The sequence below is a fragment of the Alligator sinensis genome, unplaced genomic scaffold, assembly GCF_000455745.1.
Source record: "Alligator sinensis unplaced genomic scaffold, ASM45574v1 scaffold113_1, whole genome shotgun sequence".
Lineage (NCBI taxonomy): Eukaryota > Metazoa > Chordata > Crocodylia > Alligatoridae > Alligator > Alligator sinensis.
The window spans coordinates 26,666-32,157 of NW_005842918.1; the positions used below are offsets into that span (position 1 = coordinate 26,666).

The following is a 5,492-nucleotide window of genomic DNA, read 5'->3' on the forward strand; positions in this document are numbered from 1 at the left end:
TGGAACGCACGCACTCACCCAGCCCAGCCTCGCAGGTCCTGGCTGCGCCCAGCTCTGGGGAGCCGCCAGCAGAGCCCTCTTGCTCTGTGCCACTCGCTGCTGAGTGCCGGGGGCCAAGGAGGGGGGGCAGGGATCTGCTACCAGCCCCTCTCTGCTCCCCGCCCCGCAGTGCCAGCTGGGCCGTGTCCTGTGCATGTGTGGCGCTGCCCACGCGCTGCCGGAGGTGCCCAAGTTAATGAAGAGAAGGGCAAAGGGTGTGCGTGGGGGGGTCAGTTCCTCCCCAGAGCCAGGCACAGCGCAGGGGTGGGGGCCATGGACAGCTGGGGACAGCTGTCTTGGGACACAGTCACAGACAGAACCGAGGTGTCCGGGTCATGGACACACGCAGACACGCACAGAACCCAGGCACCTCGGACACGCACACATGGACACGCACATGGAGAGACACACAAACACACACACGCAACCCAGGTGTCCAGGACATGCAGAGAACCCAGGCATCTGGGACACACAAATTTGTGCACATGCACACACGTGCACACACACACGTATCCCGTCCCCCACACCCACCCCAACCTCCCAGCTCTTCCTCCCCTCCCCTTCCCTCCCCTCCCCCATGGGTCTACTTCTGGTGTGCACGTGTGCGTGTGCAGGGGAGCCTGCACTCCCCATCCAGGTGGCAGGTGTGCCCATGCCCCAGCACCTGGCATGTGGTGCCCGGCACAGTAGAATCAGCCTCGTGGCTGGACATATGTCTGGGGGGGGCAGTACTTAATCCCTGTGTGGGGAGCAGGGGGATTATTGCCATGGTGCCCCGCGGCGTGAATAATCCTGGGAGGTGGGGGGTGACGCAGGGTGGGGGAGGGGTGTGGGGGGCAAAATCCTGCCCCCCCCAGCCGTCCCCACGCCCCCTTTCTAATTCCTTGGGATAGTTGCCAATTAATCAGCTCCTGTTAACGAGGTTAGGGGATTAAGTGGGAGGGGGTCCCTGCCTGTTGACCCCTGAGACGCCCAGGTGGGAGAGGGGAGACAAGATGGTAGCCAGTGCAGCCTTGTCCAGGCTTCGACCTAGTCCGGGGGCAGCTGAGGGGCCAACGGGAACACTGTGGGAGGGCCCCTCTGCCCCTCCCTGGTTGCAGGGCTGACTGGGGGGGCAACTGGGTGAGGGGTCCTGCCAACAGGGGCGTGGAAGTGGGGGTAAAAGCCCAGGGCAAGATGGTGGTAGCATCACTTCCTGTGGGGATAGGATGTCCATGGTTCTTCACTGCCTGCCCCAGCCTCAGGGTTGGGGGGCAGCAGGTACGGGGACAGGGCAGGGGTTTTGCCTTGGGGGAAGGCTGGGCTCAGTGCTCCCTGCCCCAGGGGGTGCCATGTTTCTCTGCCCACAGGGGCAGGGGACAGGGTGCCCCGAGTCCTGTCTGGGGGCGGGTCTTACGGGGGGCCAGATAGGTAGGTAGGTAGGTAGGTAGATGGATGGATGGATGGACAGACAGATGGACATTGGGCAGACAAACTGATAGATAGTGGATTGATAGATGGATAGACAGATGGAGGGATAGTTAAATGGAGGAGGAATAGATGAATAGAAATCTAAAACAACAGATGGATAGATGGATACCTTATACATGAATAGTAAAGAAATAGAAAGAAAGATGGATAGACAGACACATAGGTGGATAATAGGTCAGTAGATGGATGGATAGATGGATATATAAAAAATGGATAAGGCATGTTCATAGATAGATAGATAGATGGACATGCACAGGTAGGCTGACAGGCAGACACCCTATGGAAGGATGGAGGGAGTGGGGAGCTGGGGGGATGCCTGGCTGGGGCTGAGGATGGACGGGGTTGTTCCCAGGCTGGCAGCAGCTGGGCCTACCCACCCCCCTCACCACCACGTGCCAGCTCAGACAGATGGTGCTTGGGGGGGGGGGGGGGGGGGTGGGGGGGGTTGGTCAGTGTGAGATGAGATGGGAGCAGGGCGGGGAGCCCCCCCCAGCATCCTCACTGGCTGGGGCTGGGGAGGAGGGGCCAGGAGAGCTGGGGGGTAGGGGGCGATAGACAGATGGACACGGAGAGGACTGGCTCCAGGGAAAGGTGGATGGAGCGTTGGTGGGGAATGGAGGGACCGTGCTGGGGTGGAAGAGATGCATAGAGCTAGATGGACAGACAGACAGGCAGAGAGATAGGTACATGGGTGGGTGGGTGGATGGATGGATGGATGGATGGATGGATGGACAGATGGATGCATAGATACATGTGTAGACATGTGAACAGATGAATGGATGGGCAGGTAGGTAGCTGGATGGACAAATGGATGGATGGATGGATGGATGGATGGGGGTTGTGGAGAGGGATGGATGGATGGATACATTAGTGGATGGACAGAGATATAAGTGGATGGGTAGGTAGGTGTGTGGGTGGGTAGGAAGGTAGGTAGGTAGGTGGGTGGGTGCCTACAGAGCGGGGCAGAGGGGTGGCAGTCGCAGGTGCCAGGGTACGGGCACAGCCAACCGGGCAGGCTCAGGGCTCTGGGCAGGTGCAGGCCTGAGGCCCGACCCACTCGTCAGGGCCGAAATTAGACGGCCCATAACAAGCTGCTTTCCCTGCACCTCCCCCGGGGCCAGCACCATCCAGGCCTCCTTACCAGGCTTTTTCTATGACTTCATCCCCCTGGCCCTGCTTGGAAAATTCCCCCCGATCCCCAGGCACTGCTGCACCCCAGAGCTGGGCACATCCCGGGGCCAGGGAGCAGTGCTAGGTCACTGGATGGGACCCAGGTGGCCGGGCTGCCACCCCCTGCTCTCACCCCTGGGTCCCCCTCCCCTCCCAGACAACCCAACAACCCAGGCATCTGGGGCCATCAATCCAGGTGTCAGGGAAAGCTGTTGGTTTCCCAGGCCTGTAGCTGGGGTAACATGGCCTCGTGGGAAAGGGGCCGGCTGGGGGGGGCCGACACAAAGCCCCCCGGGGGGGGGGGGCTGGGGCCACCGGGGCAACCGCGGCCCCCAGTTAACATGCCCTCGTGGGAAAGGGGCCGGCTGGGGGGGGCCGACACAAAGCCCCCCGGGGGTGGGTGGCTGGGACCACGTGGCCACCAGCTGCCTCAGGGCAAGGGGGAGCTGGACGCCTGGGTTCTTTCCCAGCCCTGGGAGGGGCTGGGGGGGAGCCCCGACACCTGGGTTTTCTGGGGCAACAGTTGGGGTGGGCAGGTTAGAGCAGAGCACGGACGTGCGGGGTGGTTGAGAGGGGAGAGGGGGCTGGGGGTGAGAGCAGCGTGGGGGCCTGGATGCCTGGGTTTCCTCCAGCTCAGGAAAGGCAGCGCCCAAGCTGCTCCCCTGGGAGTGCAACCCAGGCGTCCAGCCCCTGCCCTCCACCCCTGCCCCATCTTCAGCCTTTTTCTTCCAAATCCCCTCTGGGCAGATTGACCCAGGCCTGCTCCCCACGTGCATGTCTTAGCACACGCATGTCTGGGCGAAGGTGTGCATACGTGCGGAGGGCATCAGTCGTGCATGCACAGGCTGAGCCCCATCAGCAAGGGCAGGACACGCGTGTGGCAGGGATGCACGGAGCACATGCACGTGGGGAGGGTCGCCGCCCGGCACACCCATACAGGAAAGCCAGGTGTCCAGGACACAACCTGGCTCCTCCCACCCGCCCCACGACAACTATACTGGCATGCCAACAGCACTGGAACTGTGTTTGTGTGTCCTGGACACCTGGGCGGGGGGTGTCTGTGTCCCGGATGCCTGGGTTCTGTGTGTAAATGTGTGTGTCCTGGATGCCTGGGGGCATGGGTTTGTGTGTGTATCTGTGTGGTGTGTGTGTGTGTGTCCTGGACACCTGGGGGCAGGTGTGTGTGTGTACAACCTGAACACCTGGTGTGTGTTTGTGTGTGTTGGACACCTGTGGGGGTGTCTGTGTCCCAGATGCCTGAGTTGTGTGTGTGTGTGTGTGTGCGTGTGTGTGTGTGTGTGTGCCCCAGACACCTGGTGCATGTGTGTCAGACACCTGGCTGGGTGTGTGTGTCCCAGATGCCTGAGTTGTGTGTGTGTGTGTGTGTGCGTGTGTGTGTGTGTGTGTGCCCCAGACACCTGGTGCATGTGTGTCAGACACCTGGCTGGGTGTGTGTGTCCCAGATGCCTGAGTTGTGTGTGTGTGTGTGTGTGTGTGCGCGCCCCAGACACCTGGTGCATGTGTGTCAGACACCTGGCAGAATGTCTGTGTCCCAGATGCCTGAGTTGTGTGTGTGTGTGTGTGTGTGTGCGCGCCCCAGACACCTGGTGCATGTGTGTCAGACACCTGGCAGAATGTCTGTGTCCCAGATGCCTGAGTTGTGTGTGTGTGTGTGTGTGTGTGCGCGCCCCAGACACCTGGTGCATGTGTGTCAGACACCTGGCAGAATGTCTGTGTCCCAGATGCCTGAGTTGTGTGTGTGTGTGTGTGTGTGTGCGCGCCCCAGACACCTGGTGCATGTGTGTCAGACACCTGGCAGAATGTCTGTGTCCCAGATGCCTGAGTTGTGTGTGTGTGTGTGTGTGTGTGCGCGCCCCAGACACCTGGTGCATGTGTGTCAGACACCTGGCAGAATGTCTGTGTCCCAGATGCCTGAGTTGTGTGTGTGTGTGTGTGTGTGTGCGCGCCCCAGACACCTGGTGCATGTGTGTCAGACACCTGGCAGAATGTCTGTGTCCCAGATGCCTGAGTTGTGTGTGTGTGTGTGTGTGTGTGCGCGCCCCAGACACCTGGTGCATGTGTGTCAGACACCTGGCAGAATGTCTGTGTCCCAGATGCCTGAGTTGTGTGTGTGTGTGTGTGTGTGTGCGCGCCCCAGACACCTGGTGCATGTGTGTCAGACACCTGGCAGAATGTCTGTGTCCCAGATGCCTGAGTTGTGTGTGTGTGTGTGTGTGTGTGCGCGCCCCAGACACCTGGTGCATGTGTGTCAGACACCTGGCAGAATGTCTGTGTCCCAGATGCCTGAGTTGTGTGTGTGTGTGTGTGTGTGTGCGCGCCCCAGACACCTGGTGCATGTGTGTCAGACACCTGGCAGAATGTCTGTGTCCCAGATGCCTGAGTTGTGTGTGTGTGTGTGTGTGTGTGCGCGCCCCAGACACCTGGTGCATGTGTGTCAGACACCTGGCAGAATGTCTGTGTCCCAGATGCCTGAGTTGTGTGTGTGTGTGTGTGTGTGTGCGCGCCCCAGACACCTGGTGCATGTGTGTCAGACACCTGGCAGAATGTCTGTGTCCCAGATGCCTGAGTTGTGTGTGTGTGTGTGTGTGTGTGCGCGCCCCAGACACCTGGTGCATGTGTGTGTCAGACACCTGGCAGGGTGTCTGTGTCCCAGATGCCTGAGTTCTGTGCATGTCCTGAACACCTCGGGGCATGCATGCGCGCGCGCGTGTGTCCTGGACACCTGGGCAGATGCCTGGGTTCTGTGTGTGTAAATGTGTGTGTCCTGGACCTAGGGGGGGGGGGGGGGGGGG

The 5,492-nt window shown here is 60.6% G+C and overlaps 1 protein-coding gene across 1 annotated transcript in view; it reads right to left on the reverse strand.

Annotated features, from left to right (window-relative positions):
- Positions 1–215, reverse strand: part of NPHS1 (NPHS1, nephrin) — a 13,108-nt gene extending 12,893 nt beyond the window's left edge. Inside the window, 1 exon segment of the mRNA XM_025192371.1 lies at positions 19–215. The gene's annotated coding sequence lies outside the window, so the exon portion shown is untranslated.
- Between the last annotated feature and the right edge of the window lie 5,277 nt (positions 216–5,492).